Raw genomic sequence first — 18,094 nt, 5'->3', positions numbered from 1 at the left:
CTGGGACTACAGTCATGCGCCACCACACCTGGCTAACTTTCTGTATTTTTAGTAGAGATGGTGTTTCACCATATTAGCCAAGCTGGTCTCGAACTCTTGACCTCAGGTGATTTGCCTGCCTCGGCCTCCCAAAGAGCTGGGATTATAGGTGTGAGCCACCACTCCTAGCCTCTCCTTTTTTAATAACAAAAAAAAATCTCAGCCCTTGCCCCTGTTCCTGGAGCTCTGCAATGGCTTCCAACTTTATTGTGACTCAACTCCCACTGTGATCCTCTTTCCTCTTCTCTCATCCTTCTCCAGCCACACTTTCAGCTCTGTGGCAGCACATGCCTGATGCCTATCAGAGGACAGATATTGCCTGTGGGCTTTACCTTGGAGCCAGCTTCAAGGTTTCCAGTTGTTGGGATGTAAAGCCTCCATGTCCCTGACACTCCAACCATCAAATGAGCATATTGGAGATGTTCCCAACAAGACCTTTCAGAGCTGACCCTTTATAAGGGTGGCACCTGAATCCTACTGAAGGCCTGGTGGGTACATACCATCAGTAAGCAGCAGATGGCAGAGTCACCTCTTCTTTTCCCATCTGCCATCAGGAGCTACTGGCGTTCCTTCCTCCATGAAGAATAAAAACAAAGATAGGACTTCAATAAACAATTAGAAAATGCTCTGTGTGACAAACTTTAATTGAATTAATTGCCTGAATTTAAAGAATAAGAGATTTCCTAGCAAAATCATATTTCAGGCTTTTAAAAAATCCAAATATCTTGTGCTCTGTCATGGTCCTTATCATTCCCTGTGTTCTCCAACACTTAGGCCAAGTTCTTTTGCCATTGATCAAGGTGGTTGTACTATTATTTTTCTTAAAACTCTTTTTGGTTTTTTTTGAGACAAAGTCTCACTCTGCCACCCAGGCTGGAATGCAGTGGCATCATCACAGCTCACTGCAACCTCTACCTCCCGGGTTCAAGCTATCTTCCTACCTGAGCCTCCTGAGTAGCTGGGACTACAGGCATGTGCCACCATACTAGCTAAGGTTCATATTTTTTGTAGAGACAGGGGTCTCCCTATGTTGCCCAGGCTGAACTCCTGGGCTCAAGTGATCCACCCGCCTCAGCCTCCCAAGGTGCTGAGATTACTGGCATGAACGACTGCACCCAGCCTAAACCTTTTTTTAAAATGTGTGAAATATTTATTGATCATGTCTTTAACAAAAGTAAGAAAATAAGGCTGGGCATGGTGGCTCATGCCTGTAATCCCGGCACTTTGGGAGGCTGAGGTGGGTGGATCACTCGAGGCCAGGAGTTTGAGACCAGCTTGGCCAACATGGTGAAACCCTGTCTCTACTAAAAATACAAAAATTAACTCAGCATGGTGGCACATGCCCAGTTACTTGGGAGGCTGAGGCACGAGAATTGCTTGAACCTGGGAGATGGAGGTTACATTGAGCCAAGATTGCACCACTGCACTCCAGCCTAGGTGACAGAGCCAGACGTTGTCACAAAAAAAGAAAAGAAAAAAAAAAGTAAGAAAATAAGACCTAGATTGAGAGGACCACATGTTTCCAGAAAGGGGGAGGGAGGAAATAACACATTTCTTGTGAAAATGAAGCAAGCACAGTGTGTTTGTGTTGCACAAACACAACCTAAGATGCTGTTACAAAAATAAAGCACATTAAAACTATGAGAAGAATATGAAAAGGATGTGAGATGAAAAAACAACAAAATGGAAAAAAGGACTAAAATTTCAATGGAATTTGTTTTTGGAATCCAAATAAATGTTCCTGTTATAAATTGCCATTGAGAGGGAATAGGCTGGGTGCAATGGCTCACGCCTGTAATCCCAGCACTTTAGGAGGTTGAGGTTGGAGGATCACTTGAGGCCAGGAGTTTGAGACCAGCCTGGGCATAGCAAGACCCTGTCTCTACAAAAAATTACAAAAATTAGCCAGGAGTGGTGGCACATGCCTATAGGTCCAGCTACTCAGGAGAAGGAGGTAGAAGGATCCCTTGAGCCCAGGAGGTTGAGGCTACAGTGAGCCAAGATAGAGCCACTGCACTGCAGCATGGGCAATAGAGTGAGACCCCATCTCAAAAAAAGAAGGGAATAAATTATAAGTGAATAAAATATAATTTAATAAGTGAAAGAGTAACACCCTCTGGAGGTTGTAGGCATTTGAGATTGTCCCCTCAAATCCAAGCCCTCTCCCCTCTAGCCTCCCATCTCCAACTCCTGGTTTTTGGATGAGATAGGTCAGACCTAGAGACACAGAATAAATTGTCCAAGGCCACAAAGGTAGGAAGTGGCAAAGCCAGGAGCAGAAATCATGTCTTTGGACTCTGTCTCCCCTGCTTCCTCCATATATCCTATGGCCACAGAGCTTAACAAACAGTTGTTGAATTGATGATGGGAAGCCTAGTGTAAAGGGAAAACATTAAGTTGGCATAAGGAGTTCTAGAGTCTAGTCTTAGCTGTACCACTGACTTGTTGTGTGACCTTAAGCAAGTCACTTTCCTTCTCTGGATCTCATTCTCTACATCAATGTATAAGGAAGGTTAAATTCAACACTGAAGGTTAACTGGGAAGTGTGTCACATTAGCCAATTATAGCTAATGCTTTTGTCCTGGGACTAAGAACTTGGCCCCAAAGAAAGTAGTAAAGGCCTCATGGTTATAAAGAAAAGAAGTCAATATTGTCTTATTTGAATAAGAAACAAATTTGTTAAGATAATTTTCTGTAACTCATGGAGTCACCAAAAACCTGAAGAATTAGGGTCAACAAATGGGCAGAAAATGAAACAGTTGTTGCCACAAAAAATTACAAAAATTAGCTGTGTGACCTTAAGCAAGTCACTTTCCTTCTCTGGATTTCATTCTCTACATCAATGTATAAGGAAGGTTAAATATGCCCACACAGAAGCTTGTATATGAATGTTTATAGCAGCATTGTTCATAATAGTCAAGACATAGAAACAACCCAAATGTCTGTCAACAGATGAATGAATAAACAAAATATGGTATACAGTGGAATATGATTCAGCCATAAAAAGGAATGAAGTACTGATACAAGCTACAACATAGACGGACCTTGAAAACATTATGTTAAGTAAAATAAGACAGTTGCAAATGACTACAGGCTATATTATTCCATTCATGTGAAAGTCCAGAATAGGGAAATTTATAGACAGAAAGGAGATCAGTAGTTGTTCAGGGCTGGGGAGGTGGGGGTGGGGTGTGGATAGGATGCAATAGTTAAATGGTATGGATTTTTTTTTTGAGATGATAAAAATTTCTAAAATTGGGTATGGTTATAGTCTTAAATATTTATAAATATACTAAAAATCATGGAATTATACACTTTAAAAGGGCAAACTGTAAGGCATTTAATAGCAAAAACTGCAATTATTTTTGCGCCAACTTAATATTTCAATAAAGCTGTTTAAAAAATGGCAGAAACTAAAGGAGCCAAGACAGTTACTACCTTAGCCCAAATTTGCTATGGAACCAATTCAGTAAAGACACCACTGCCACCTCTATTCCTGCCCTGAACCCTGGACCCAGAGGCCACTCATGCTCTGCTGGCATTGCTGCCCTACACCTAGATGTTACTGCCACTGCCTCCACCTCTGCCGAAACGAACACTGTCTCTGATTCTTTGTGGCACTTGTTTCTTAATCAAAGTTCTAAGAGGATATAGCTAATTGATTGAGCCTATATCATATGTGCATGCCCTAGCTGTTAAGGGCGTGCTGGAAAGCAAATATCTGGACTGTTTCACTTCCATAATAGGAGACAAGATCTGCTTCTCTCCAAGGCTCAGATGGCCGAGAGTTCTCCTAATATAAGGAAGGGGTTGGATTCAGATATTGGGCAAACAAAACAAGAAAACCAATCAACCAAGCAACAGACAAAAATGTAAAAATCTGACATCTATACTTATATACATAACCCAGATAAAATGCAAAGGCTGGGAGTAGCAGTTCATGCCTGCAATCCCAGCGCTCTGGGAGGCCAAGGTGGGTGGATCATTTGAGCTCAGTTTGAGACTAGCCTGGGCAACATGGCAAAATCCCACCTCTACAAAATATACAAAGAGTTGTAAGAAATTGTACATAAGGTTGATTTATCATTGACATCTATTGAAGTAAAAAGAGGAAAGGCTGGAAGTGTCAGACAGAATCCCTAGCTTGCTTGCTGTCATTCATTGTAAGTAGCACATTGCAACAACAATCATGCTTATGACCAATACGGTCACTAGGTTGCAGTTTTTTTAAATAAAGAAAATGAAAGCAGTATTGTCCTAGTTTTAAACAAACAAAAAAAAATTGCAATTCAGAGGTGGATGGCCTGGAGGTACAGAGAGAGTGAAGAAAAGATGGGATAACACATTAGTGCTATCATTTTGGGCTGACCTCTTCTTCATGTTTGGTGAATTCCTCATCTTTTAAAATATTTTTTTAATTTTTTTTACTTTAGTTTTAGAGATGAAATTTTACTCTGTCTCTCAGACTGGAGTGCAGTGGCACGATTATAGCTCATGGCAGCCTCAACCTCCCAGGCAAGTGATTCTCTTGCCTCAGCTTCCTGAGTAGCTGACTACAGGTGTGAGCCATCCAGAATTTCTCATCACAGGATGAGATGGTTGTAGTATAATTTAATACCCTGGTCTTGTAAACTAGAAATGGAGAATCCCTCCCCAGGACAACTCAGGGAAAAAGCATTCCTGCTTCATCGTCAACACCCAAAGCTGAAATTCTTTTTTTTGTTGTTTTTTTGAGACGGAGTCTCACTCTTGTTACCCAGGCTGGAGTGCAATGGCGCGATCTCGGCTCACCGCAACCTCCGCCTCCCAGGTTCAGGCAATTCTCCTGCCTCAGCCTCCTGAGTAGCTGGGATTACAGGCATGCGCCACCATGCCCAGCTAATTTTTTGTATTTTTAGTAGAGACGGGGTTTCACCATGTTGACCAGGATGGTCTTGATCTCTTGACCTCATGATCCACCCGCCTTGGCCTCCCAAAGTGCTGGGATTACAGGTGTGAGCCACCATGCCCGGCCCAAAGCTGAAATTCTAAGTAAACTACTCCCTGAATTCTTCTTAGCACATACTTTACTGTGCCAGTATTAATCAACCGGCACAATCAACTAGCACTAATGCATTAGTGCTAGTTGATTAATAACCAAGCTAGTTGATTAAAAACCAAGCCAGTTTCCTATTACAGGAATTGAAAATGCCAGATTCAATTCTCCAGAGCCCCCTGCAATCAAGACATGGCATACAGCCTAAGTGCTGCAAATCAGACCACCTGCCTTAGACAGACTTTGAATTGGAAGCTAGTGAGGCAAAGGAGCAAGCCATGCAGAATCAGTGTTAGCCATGACCAGCACAGAGTCCAGGGCCTGGCCTTTGCCATCTGGATAGTGCCTGTGGTGGTAACACTTCCCCAGAGCAGCAGCTGGCATGTATTCATAGAGCCAGTTCTATATGGCGAATTTCGGAGGTGCTCTTGCAGTGAAAGATCCCAGCCTTGTTCTCTAGCCCTCCAGGAGATTCTGTGAGCTACCTAATAACCTTTCAATAACTCCTTTTCTGCTTCAGTTGGCCAGAATCTGTTTCTGTTGCTTGCAGGAAGGCATCCTGCTTGATAATGAGGAAAAGGAGCAGGAGCTATCAATAGCCTAGGTGACCTAGGATGGAGACTGCATCAGGTCATTTAATAACTAAACTCCTGAAGGTCAAAGATTAAGAAGGGATTCTTTTTTTTTTTTTTTTTTTTTTTTGAGATGGAGTCTCACTCTTGTTGCCCAGGCTGGAGTGCAATGGGATTACAGGTAGGGATTACGAGTAGCTGGGATTACAGGTGTGCACCACCACACCTGGCTGATTTTTGAATTTGAGTAGAGACAGGGTTTCATCATGTTGGCCAGGCTGGTCTTGAACTCCTGACCTCAGGTGATCCGTTCACCTCGGCCTCCCAAAGTGCTGGGATTATAGACGTGGGCCACCATGCCCAGCCAATAGGATTGTAAAAGCAACAAGAGAAAACATGACAACAGATGTGTTATCTCATGATGACACAGTGTATTATCCCATGCAATATGCCTTCAGCTGTGGAGCCAAGGGACTTACATTTATGTCTTAGTTCTTCACCTATGTCTTAGTCTGCTTGGGCTGCTATAAGAAAATACCATAGACTGGGTGGCTTAAACAACAAATATTTATTTTTCATAATTCTGAAGGCCCAGAGGTCCCAGATCCACTTTTTTTGTGTGTGTGAGTTCTCACTCTGTCACCCAGGCTGGAGTGCAGTGGCGTAATCTTGGCTTACTGCAACCTCTCCCTGGTTAGAGTGATTTTCATGCCTCAGCCTCCTGAGTAGCTAGGATTACAGGCATGTGCCACCATGTCTGGCTAATTTTTGTATTTTTGGTAGAGATGGGGTTCCACCATATTAACCAGCCTGGTCTCGAACTGAAGACAGGTATTCAAACAAAAACTTGCATGATCTTTAAATGTGTCAAGCTGACAAATATGTAGGAAAGTCTGGGGAACAGTTCCAGGAAAAGAAAACTGGATCAGGATGAAAAAACACATTGTACTTCCAGGTGGGGCAGGAGGTAAAAGTGAAATGAGTTTGTAGACTGAATTATCATGTAGGAACCATGCTGATTTCCTTATCTAGGGGTTATGTGGTGGTTACCTGGGAGAGTGTCTGTACTTTGGGTAAAATATACTGAAGTATTTTTTGGGACATTGAAAATCTGGTACAGCAATAACTGCTGCGGAATCTAAGAGAAGAAACAGGTTATACTTTGTACTGTTATTGGAAGTTTCCTAGAAGTATGACATTATTGGAAAGTAAATTACTTTTTAAAACAACCATATCAATACCATGCCAGGAAAGCAGATACCTCATCAAAATCTATTACAGAGGCTATAGTTCAGCCAAAGTTGTGAAACCCTTATAAAAGTCTCAATGTCAACAGAGTTCACTTAGCAGATATTATTATATTTATTAATATTAGAGGCTACTGTGTGGATATATTAGTGTAAGGGCATGGTGTGGATACTATATTGGTGTTAGGACACGGTGTGATTACTATATTAGAGGCCACTGTGAGAATATATATTAACAGCCACTGTGTCTTGGACATTGACAATATCAGGGTGTAGTCAAAACAGTGAGATTTGAGGGTTTCATTTTTGCAGATGAATTTCTTCCTCTGCTGAGTACTCTTTAAAGACTCTCTCCTCTGCACTCAGGGTGATGGACAGGAAGCTTTTTACTCACCAATAAACGACACCAAGTTGAAAGGACCTTCATGATGCTCTGAGGAAGATAAAGCTGCTTGCTGCTTCTGGCACCTCAGAGGGAAGTTGGTCAGGAGTAGGTACGTGCGCCCTCTGGTGGCGCCAGGGCTCAGCACAGACGCTGTTGCTCACAGTTTCTTGGCAGACACGCGCCCCCTCCTAGTTGTCCTGAAATACCCATAAAATTCAATATTCAGTTTATTCAATGTCATAATTTTGGAAACTCAAACTGAAATGAAGCCCACTATAACCATATCCTTCCCAAAAATGGTAAAGGAAGAATTATTTGGAAGCCATGTAGAATGAAATGAATGTACACATAAATTAAAACACAAAAACCTACTCAAAATAGTCCAGAGACTACAATTGAAAACGCAAAACTATAAAAAATTAAAAAGAAAATCTATGTGACATTGGGTTTGGTGTTGAGTTTTAACACACAACATCAAACACCAATTCATGCAAATATTCATAACACAGACTTCATAAAACTCAATTTTCTATTGTGAAAAATCCTATTCAGAGAACAAAAAGACAAGACAAACTGTGAGAAGATATTTACAAAATACATATGTGATTTTAAAAACTATATTGAAAATACACAAATAACTCTTCAAAGGAACACTAAAAATTTTAAACTGGCCGGGCACAGCGGCTCACACCTGTAGTCCCAGCACTTTGGGAGGCCAAGGCAGGCAGATCACGAGGTCAGGAGTTCAAAATCAGCCTGGGCAACATGGTGAAATCTCGTCTCTACTAAAATACAAAAAATTAGCCAGGCGTGGTGGCACGCAACTCTAATCCTAGCTACTCAGGAGGCTGAGGTGGGAGAATTGCTTGAACCAAAGAGGCAGAGATTGTAGTGAGTCAAAATTGTGCCACTACACGCCAGCCTGGGTGACAGAACGAGACTCCATCTCCAAAAAAAAAAAAAAAAAAAAAAAACCTAAAACTGAAAACTCAATTAAAACTGGGTATGCCCGACATGGAGGCACATGCCTGTAATCCCAGCACTTTGGGAGGCTGAGGCGGGTGAATCACCTGAGGTCAGGAGTTTGAGATCAGCCTAGCCAACACGGAGGAAACCCCCTCTCTACTAAAAATACAAAAATTAGCCAGGCATGATGGCAGGTGCCTGTAATCCCAGCTACTCAGGAGACTGAGACAGGAGAGTCACTTGAACCCGGGAGGCAGAGGTTGCAGCGAGCTAATATCACGCCACTGCATTCCAGCCTGGGCAAGCAAGACACCATCTCAAAAAAAAAAGATGTTAACAACATATCTGATACATGTTGATATGTTAATAAGAGGGGAAACTGGGTTGGGTCTACATGGGAAATCTGCATTTTCTTCCCAATTTCTGTGTGAATCTAAAACGAATTTAAAATAAAACCTTATTTTAAAAATTGTTATTTCCTTCAAATACGTGCTTAATTATTTGTACTAATAAGTAGTAATTGACACTAAGTACTCCTACTTTTTAAAATAAGAGCATTCATGATGCTGCAAAGTAAATTATGCAAACTAATATATAATTTCAAGGAATGGCTCTTTTACATGTTTTATGTTAACATAACACATACGTGTAAACGTATTTATCATATATTTTTTCTTGTGGTGTGGTTCACTCTCTAGGAAAGCTGGTCACCTTAGAACCTGGAGAAAAAAATCAGATTTTGGAGACTATTTCAATTTACCGCTGGACGTTTTCAAAAGTATGACTTTGTAAAAAAAAAAAAACAAAGTTCAAACAGCAAATTTATTGTGACTGGATCACTTATTCTAATGAATGCTTGTCTTTGTTTCCCAGCATTCCTTTTAACTACAATATAACAGAAGCAAATATTTGCCACTGGAAAAAATATTCAAAGACAAGAAGAAAGTAAACCGAATTTGTGACCACAATCATTCAATGTTTTATCTGAATATTCTTCTAAAAGTGACCTGTGAGTCTCTTCTGATAAAGTATTTTCAAATTTAATATCTTTGATGGGTTTTGCCAGCATCAAAATCCTAAATCAAGTATTTTTGGTTTAAAATTAACTTTGGGATTTTTCAGCTGGGTCCCTCGGGGAGACTAAAGAATGCATCTGTGATCTTGTAGAGATATTAAATGATTAGATTTATTTGGCAGGTTGTATGGGCGGGCATTGTCAAATGTGGTGATACTGCATGAGAGGGCATTGTCAGACAAGGTGACAGTAGATCTCATCTCAGTTATATTTACAGGTATATTGTTGATATACGTTTCAAAAATTATATACATTTATACAATTTTAATATGTTATGATTTGTAATTTTGATTGTTATGCTAAATATTTGCTAAAGTCATATGTGTATAAACATGTTATTAATGGGTTGGCATGGTCGCTCATGCCTATAATCCCAGCACTTTGGGAGACTGAGGCAGGTGGATTAATTGAGGTCAAGGAGTTCAAGACCCACCTGACCAATATGGTGAAACCACATCTCTACTAAAAATACAAAAATTAGCCAGGCGTGCTGATACATGCCTGTAGTCCCAGCTACTTGGAAGGCTGAGGCAGGAGAATTGCTTGAATCAGGGAGGCGGAGGTTGCAGTGAGTGGAGATGGTGCCACTGCACTCCAGCCTGGTGACAGAGCGAGACTCTATCTCAAAAAAAAAAAAAGTTATTAATACATTCTGAAGATTTTATGACATTTATAAAGGTCTGATGTTCAGGCCAGGTGAAGTGGCTCATGCCTGTAATCTCAGCACTTTGGGAAGTCGAGGCGGGCGGATCACGAGGTCAGGAGTTTGAGACAAGCCTGGCCAACATGGTGAAACCCCATCTCTACTAAAAATACAAAAATTAGCCAGGCAAGGTGGTGCGTGCTGTAATCTCAGCTACTCAGGAGGCTGAAGCAGGAGAATTGTTTGAACCCAGGAAGAGGAGTTTCTAGTGAGCCGAGATCACTCCACTGCACTCCAGCCTGGGCAATAGAGTGAGTCTCCATCTCAAAAACAAGCAAAAAACGGGCTGGTGGTCCTGATGTGATGCTGTCAGTCATGATTCCAGTTACTGTCTTAAAATGCTACACATAAAAATAAGAAATTAAATTTTCTCGTGAATTGGGAACTTTCATCAATTCTCATTATTACTGTTTCCATCATCCACAGTTACCATTTTGAATTCTACTCTAAAAATATTTATAATCAGCAATAGTCCAAATTTTCTTTTTCTTTTTTTTGAGACAGAGTCTCTCTCTGTCACCTAGGCTGGACACCTACTCTACTGCAACCTCTGCTTCCTGGGTTCAGGGCAACCTCTGCCTCCTGGATTCTTCTGCCTCAGCCTCCAAAGTAGCTGGGACTACAGGTGCCTGCCACCACGCCCAGCTAATTGGTGGCAGTGTAGACAGGGTTTCACCGTGTTGGCCAGGCTGGTCTTGAGCTCCTGACCTCATGATCCACCAGCCTCAGCCTCCCAAAGTGCTGGAATTACAGCCATGAGCCACTGAGCCCTGCCCCCAAATTTGCCTTTTATGGAAAAAACTCTAAGCAGCCCTCCTGAACACAGGTTTCTGATAACTCACATCAATGAACTACCCAGGCTTCACCGCTATGTGACACAGGCATGTGAGAAACTCGCACTTATACCCCCTCAATTCATTACAAATAAATATTTTTAAAAAAAATCAATGGGCTGGGTGCAGTGTCTGACGCCTGTAATCCCAGCACTTTGGGAGGCCAAGGCAAGTGAATCACTTGTGGTCAAGAGTTCGAGACCAGCCTGGCTGACATGGTGAAACCTCGTGTCTACTAAACATAGAAAAATTAGCCAGCTGTGGTGGTTCATGTCTATAATCCCAGCTACTCAGGAGGCTGAGGCATGACAATAACTTGAATCTGGGAGGTGGAGATTGCATTGAGCCAAAATTGTGCCACCACTCTCCAGCCTGGGTCACAGAGTGAGACACAGTCTCAAAAACAAAAATAAAAATCAATGAACTAAAAACCAATTTCTAGAACTCTAATAAGGAAGCCTAAGTGTTCAAAAAACTGATAAGCAAGATCAAGCAAAACAAAAAAATCTATTAAGATAATGTTTTTAAAACATTTTTGTATTTAAAACATTTTTGATTTATTACTTTTTTTTTTTTTTGAGACAGTCTCACTCTGTCGCCCAGGATGGAGTTCAGTGATGCAGTCCCTGCTCCCCGCATTCTCCTGCCTCAGCCTCCTGAGTAGCTGGGACTGCAGGCACGCACAACTACGCCCAGCTAATTTTTGTATTTTTAGTAGAGATGGGGTTTCACCATGTTGGTCAGATTGGTCACAAACTTCTGATTTCAGGTGATCCCAGCCCCTTCTTCCCCTCCCCGTTCCCCCTCCCTCCCCCTGCCTGGGACTCCCAAAGTACTGGGATTACAGGTGTGAGCCCCGCGCCCGGCGCCCGGCCCTTTACTTGTTTTGTTTTCTAGATTTAAGAAACGTATTTCTTAGAAGTCATCTATAATTTACACTGATTTGGTAAACCACAATTTTGTGAACAAAGGTGGGTGGAAGCATTTGTTTTTCCTCTCCCTTCTTTATACCTCCAAAGTTTGGAAACTATTTATAAATATCCTTTTTTTTTTTTAGATGGAATCTTGCTCTGTTGCCAGGCTGGAGCACAGCAGTGGTGTGATCTCAGCTCACTGTAACTGCTTCCTCCTGTGTTCAAGCGATTCTTGCGCCTCAGCCTCCTGAGCAGCTGGGACTACAGGCACCTGCCACCATGCCGCCTAATTTTTGTGTTTTTTAGTAGAGACGCGTTTCACTATGTTGGCCAGGCTGGTCTCGAACTCCTGACCTTGTGATCTATTCGTCTTGGCCTCCCAAAGTGCTGGGATTACAGGTGTGAGCCACCGCCTCTGGCAAAAGCTATTTATAAATATTCTTATTTTCATGTTCATATGTTCTCTGTTTCAGCAGGCGATAATCAGAAAGAGTGATTCTATCATCAACCTTTGACTGAAGCACCGTATTTAAGAATATGCAGAAAATACCCGGTCCCGAGTTTGCAGACTCATAGTGAGGAAGAAAGTGTCTCTCCCTGCAGGCCCGAGAGCCTTAAAGCTTTTCGGGGAGCAACTTGGCAGGGAGGGTCCCGGCAGCTGCTCGCAGGCAGGAATCAGGGGGCGCAGCCCTGGGTGACCCTTGGCCGGCAGGAACCTTCGGCTTCCTGGTGTCTTTCTCCTCTGCCCTGCTCGCTGCTCGGGGAGCGGAGGCCGTCTCCTGCCTGGAGGTTCCTCCATCGCCTCCTTGTGTCGTGGGAAGGGAGAGGCGGTGGCTGGAGTGGGGTGAGGGGCCTAAGGCCAGAACCCATCTGGTCCCGCGGGGAATATGGCGACCTGCATGGCAGCAGCCTCCCGGGCTGCGCCGCTGCGTTCTCTGAGAAACGAAGGCACCTCGCGAGAAGATTCCGCCAGTGGAACCCTGGCCCCAGCGACCCGGGAGCAGGGCAGCAGCGACTCAACTAGGAAGCCACAGGCCGGGCGCGGGGCACCAACGAGCACTACAGCAACCTCCAGGCAGCGCACACACCAACCTACAGGGGTTGCCAAGCGCACGGCACCTGCTGCTGCCAATCCAGGGCATGAACTACAGTCGCCCCATCACACTGACCAGGGCGGCCCAGGCCTGCAGCAGCTGGAGGAGGAGCCCACAGCCACTGCCCCGGGTGACAAGGAGGAGCAGGACGGTGTCCCGGAAAAGGGCAAGAGCTCAGAGCTCGGGCCCGTGCCAGGAAAGGCCAGGAGCAGAAGATGGAGAGATGGAGATGGAGAAGCAGCAGTGGGTGAGGAGTGGCGCTCCACCGGTGGGGTCAGCATCCGCTGGCGGGTTAGAATATGAAGAGGATGAAGCAGCAGAAAGAGCAGAAACGAGAAGGTGCAATGACACAGCGGAGCACAATGCAGAATCCAGGCCCAGGACTCCAATAAAGACTGGCTTAAATTCCAGCTCACACTCCCACCCCAATCAGAGAGGATCTGGGGAGAGGGAGGACCCAAGGAACACCAGAACCTGAAGGGCGGGAATCTGAGGCAAGGACGGATTGTGGGAAATGGTGGGATCAGGAAAGGAGAAAGTGAGGCAGAATGGGGGGTGGACGGACAGTGAACTGGGTTAGGAAGGATCAGAAATCAGAACCTTAGGAAGGATCCAGAAAGGAACTGTTCTTAAGAAGGTGTGTGCTGCAGCCGGTGTAGTGGCTCATGCTTGTAATCCCAGCACTTTGGGAGGCCAAGGCAGGTGGATCACCTGAGGTCAGGAGTTGGAGACCAGCCTGGCCAACATGGAGAAATCCCATCTGTACTAAAATTACAACAATTAGCGAGGTGTGGTGATGTGCGCCACTAATCCCAGCTACTTGGAAGCTGAGGCAGGAGAGTTGCTTGAACCTGGGAGGTGGATGTTGTGGTGAGCTTAGATTGCACCACAGCACTCTGGACTGGGAAAGAGTGAGACTCTGACTGAAAAAAAAAAAAAAAAGAAGGTGTGTACCGAAGGTAAGGAAGGGGTTCTAAGACTCAGGGAGTGAGGGCAGGGGAGAGACAGGGGTTGGGGGTGCAATGGGGTGCTAATGCAGCACCAAACAGGAAGACTGGAGGAAAACAGAGCCCTTCTCCTCCAACTCCAACTGCTCCTCTGAGTCCCAGGCCACCTGCTCCTGTGTCTGCCGACCTGCTGACCTGTCTCTGAACCCTGCTGGAATGCTGTTCCTCCTGATCTCTGCCCTGCCCCAGACCTTTCACTAACACCACCATCCCCACTGCCCAGCGCCCACCAGTCCCACTGCCCTTGACTATAGCCTTCCCCTATCCCAGATGCCCCTGCTTCCACCTCATGCCCTAGGTGACCCAAAGGGGACCTGGACACGCAGGTGAAGAGGGTGCTTTTCTGGTTCCTCCTGTTCAGGTGGCCCAGTCGCGCAATCATGAGTGTGAATAATGTTGGATATGACACAGATTCAATGTCTCAAGCTGTTTCACACTGTGGGTTCCCTAACAGTGTTTTTGTGGGGTCGTCGATGGGCATTTGGTCCTCCCTGCAGACCAAGGACCTGAGTGCAGATTTTTTGAGCAGCCTTGAGAGGCTCTGACCTCACCAGTCTACATCAGGTTCCGGGTCCTACTGGCCCTGCTTGGCCCAAACATAGGTCAGGAGTTGGAGACCAGCCTGACCAACATGGTGAAACCCCATCTCCACTAAAAATACAAAAAATAACAAAGTGTGGTAGCAGGTGCCTATAATCCCAGCTACTTGGGAGGCTGAGGCAGGAGAATCACTTGAACCCAGGAAGTGGAGATTGCAGTGAGCCAAGATCATGCCATTGCACTCCAGCCTGGGTGACAAAAATGGAACTCCATCTCAAAAAGTAAGAAACACAGGGCCGGGCACAGTGGCTCACGCTTGTAATCCCAGCACTTTGGGAGGCTGAGGCGGGTGGATCACGAGGTCAAGAGATCAAGACCATCCTGGTCAACATGGTGAAACCCCGTGTCTACTAAAAATACAAAAAATTAGCTAGGCATGGTGGCGCATGCCTGTAATCCCAGTTACTCAGGAGGCTGAGGCAGGAGAATTGCCTGAACCCAGGAGGCGGAGGTTGCAGTGAGCTGAGATCGCGCCATTGCACTCCAGCCTGGGTAACAAGAGCGAAACTTCGTCTCAAAAAAAAAAGAAACACAGTTATGACTATTGTCTCTGGTTGTGACTACTGCGCTCATGCTGCAATGGCAGGGCTGAGTGTTTGGAAGGAAGCCTGCCTGGCTGACAAAGCCTCAAGTACTATAGGCTGCTCAGCTCTTTAAGTTTGCCAGCCTCTGGGTTAGTGGCTGGTGATAATGCAAAAATTAACACAATGGCAGAAGAAGGAATGAACTCTGAAGAACATTCTTTAGATCCTACAAGAATGGAGAAGAGGATGGATGAGCAGAAAAGCTCACACTTGGAATGCCAGTGCTTATTCAATACACTCAAGTAAATACGTATCACTTACAAAATTGTTCTATAACACAGCCAGTGTGGAAACATAAAAATCAATACATGACTTTTAAAGGGTCATCCTAATGTGGCCCTAAAATTACCTTGTGTATCCAAGAGTCTACATGGTACGTTTTGGAAAATGCCAGGTTATGGTAGCTGTCAACTGTCCTGTCCGGGGACATGGTTCCAGACCTGAGGGAACACCAGGAGCACTTGTAGGATGGTAGAAGGCAGGGGTCCCGAGCTCACCTGCCCAGGGGGCCAGGCAACTTTTTGGATCTTTAACATTTACACAAAAATGTGTCAAGCACTCTTTGGAATACCTAATAATTCTCAACTCCTTTCATCCTGACATCAACCCTAGGTAGATCCAATTATCATATTGATTTGCAGATGAAGAAGCTGAAGACAAGAGAGGTTGAGTAACTTGGCTGACTTTACCCAGCTGAGAAGTGGAAGGGCTGGGATTTGAACCCAGGGAGCTGGGCCCTGGGATCTAGGAGACCTGGGCTCCATAATCATTGCTAGGCATGGACTGTCAGTTAATCCTTATAACAACTCTAGAACATAGGCCGTACTGTCCTCATTTCAGAGAACAGCAGACTGAGGCACCAAGAAGGGAACTGCCTCCTTCAGGGCCACACAAATGGGAAGTAGCAGAGCTGACTCTGACCCAGGCTTATCTGACTCCAAAGCTTGTTCCACTCGTAGTCTTGATGTGTGATTTATTTTTATTTTTTATTATTAATTAATTTATGTTTTAGGGACCGAGTCTCACTCTGTTGCCCAGGCTGCAGTGGCACAATCAAAGTTTCGAACTCTCAGGCTCCATCAATCCTCCCACCTCGGCCTCCCAGAGTGCTGGGATTACAGGCATAAGCCACCTCACCTGGTCTGGCTAATTTTTTTTATGTTTTGTAGAGATGGGGGTCTCGCTATGTTGCCCATGCTGGTCTCGAACTCCTGGCCTCAAGCAATCCTCCTGCCTCAGTTTCCTAGGTGCTGGGATTACAGGCAAAACCCACTGTGCCCAGTGAGATCTGTTATTTTTGTCTCAGCAGGTCTGCTGTGCTATCTAACCCTAGAGGAAATTTGAAGTTTCATGGACGTGGCCTCTCCAATTCTCTCTCTGCTGTCTTTTTACTCCCTGTTTTCACAACCCACAGGATGTGCAAACTTTAACTTCTCTGTGCCTCAGTTTCCTTCCCTGCAAAAGGGGGATAATGAGACTCTACCTCTTTGAGTTGTATTAAATGGATTAGCAGCAGCAAAGTTCATAGCAGCGTGGCACCATGTTGGGTGCAAGGCTAGGCACAGAGGAGTCTTCAATTCATACCAGCTTATTGCTTCACCTCCCTGGCCCTGAGAATGCTGGGAGCTTGCAACCCCCAACTCCACCCCATGAACTCCACTCCCTGGAATCCTTTGCTAAGGGCAATGGGAAAAGAAACCAGAGAGGTAAGGGCTCTCTGGGGGTAGAAGAGCTTGGAGGACCCACTAGCTTTACGCAAATAAGGGTCAAAGCCACTAGTAGCTGGGAGGTCTGGTGGCCCCTTAAACAGAGCTGGGCTCTGGCGGGGGGTGGGGGGGCCGCCTTGGTGAAAGAGGTCCAACCCGCTGAAGTTAGGGGGCTGGAGTAAGTCTCGCTTCCCCGGTCCAGGAATTTGGGGGTCTCTCCTCTCTTCAGTATTGCAGCCCTAGAGGTCTGCAGCCAAACCAAGCCTGGAAAAGGGGAGAGTAGGGCGTGATGGGGGGAGCACTCACCTCCTGCCCTGCGCAGGGCTCACCAGGCACGCCATTGGCGCCTCCGTTGTCCTGGGTCCCAGCGTCTGTCTGTCGGTCAGTTTCTGGACAGAGTGCTCGGCCGTGCTCCTGCCAGGGAAGGGGCGGGGCTGGGCTGTTCCCACTGAAATTGGAGCTCCGTGATCCAGAGGCCCCCGAAAGGTCCAGCTGCATGGTGAGGGTGGGGACACGAGGGGCGAAAACAGGCGAGGTAGGGGTGGGAGGGGGATGTACCCGGGGAGCTGGGGCAGGCACCTGGGTGGGGGATCCCAGAACCCCTGAAAGTTCAGTGACACCTCCATAGTTCCCTCTTCCCCCTGCAACAAGAATCACTCCAAACTTACCAAACGCTTTGGACCCAGCAATTCTAGTTTCTCCTGATGAGAGATCTCAAAGGTCTGCACACGTTAGTAACAAGGAGAGCTGATGACCGCCTACGTGTCCAATCGCGGGGACCACCTGGTCAAGGCGGAGAGGATGGGGACCGCGTCACAGTCGTCTCACTGCTGGAATGGACACTGTCGACCTGCAGGGTGGTGGGGAGGACTCAGGCAGACTATGCCAGGATTTAGAATTTAGAAGATTATGCAATGGGCTGGCAGGGCTGGACCCAGCCTTTCGGGGAAACAGAGACTCCAGAAACTTCTGGGGTCCTCTTTTCTGGCCGTAGGATCCAAGAGATGCACGTGGCTCCTTGAGGGTCTGAACAGAACGGCGTGGAAGCGAGGGCCGCACCCCTGCGGTCTTATCCTGCAACTCAGACCCCATCCTGCACGCGGGCTCCTGAGTCGGCAGACTCGGCATTTTAAAAATTGTATTTTAAATACGTGTTTTAAACTTGACAGATCTTTGTTCTCATTTCAGCCCCTGCCCCTCTACCTCTTGCTGTGGCTGCTGATTTAACCCTGGGGGGTTACCCTTTGGTCAGTCCCAGGTAGAGACTGTTCCTAATATCCTAGGGAGGTATTACTCCGAATATCACAGTGTGTGCACACTGTGTGTGTACACAC

General features: G+C 45.5%; 1 long non-coding RNA gene across 1 annotated transcript; it reads right to left on the bottom strand.

Moving 5' to 3' along the window:
- Positions 1–368: 368 nt before the first annotated feature.
- On the bottom strand, positions 369–17,705 carry LOC105729060 (uncharacterized). Its single transcript, XR_001110182.3, has 4 exons — positions 17,429–17,705; positions 17,067–17,252; positions 7,288–7,475; positions 369–612 (listed from the first exon to the last, which is right to left on the bottom strand). It is a non-coding gene; the product is annotated as an uncharacterized LOC105729060 (long non-coding RNA).
- Positions 17,706–18,094: the final 389 nt, after the last annotated feature.

This window comes from Aotus nancymaae, unplaced genomic scaffold, assembly GCF_030222135.1.
Source record: "Aotus nancymaae isolate 86718 unplaced genomic scaffold, 86718_ANA_hifiasm-v0.15.2.pri h1tg000059l, whole genome shotgun sequence".
Lineage (NCBI taxonomy): Eukaryota > Metazoa > Chordata > Mammalia > Primates > Aotidae > Aotus > Aotus nancymaae.
The sequence above is the reverse complement of the archived record's forward strand: the minus strand, read 5'-3'. Positions and strand labels throughout refer to the sequence as shown.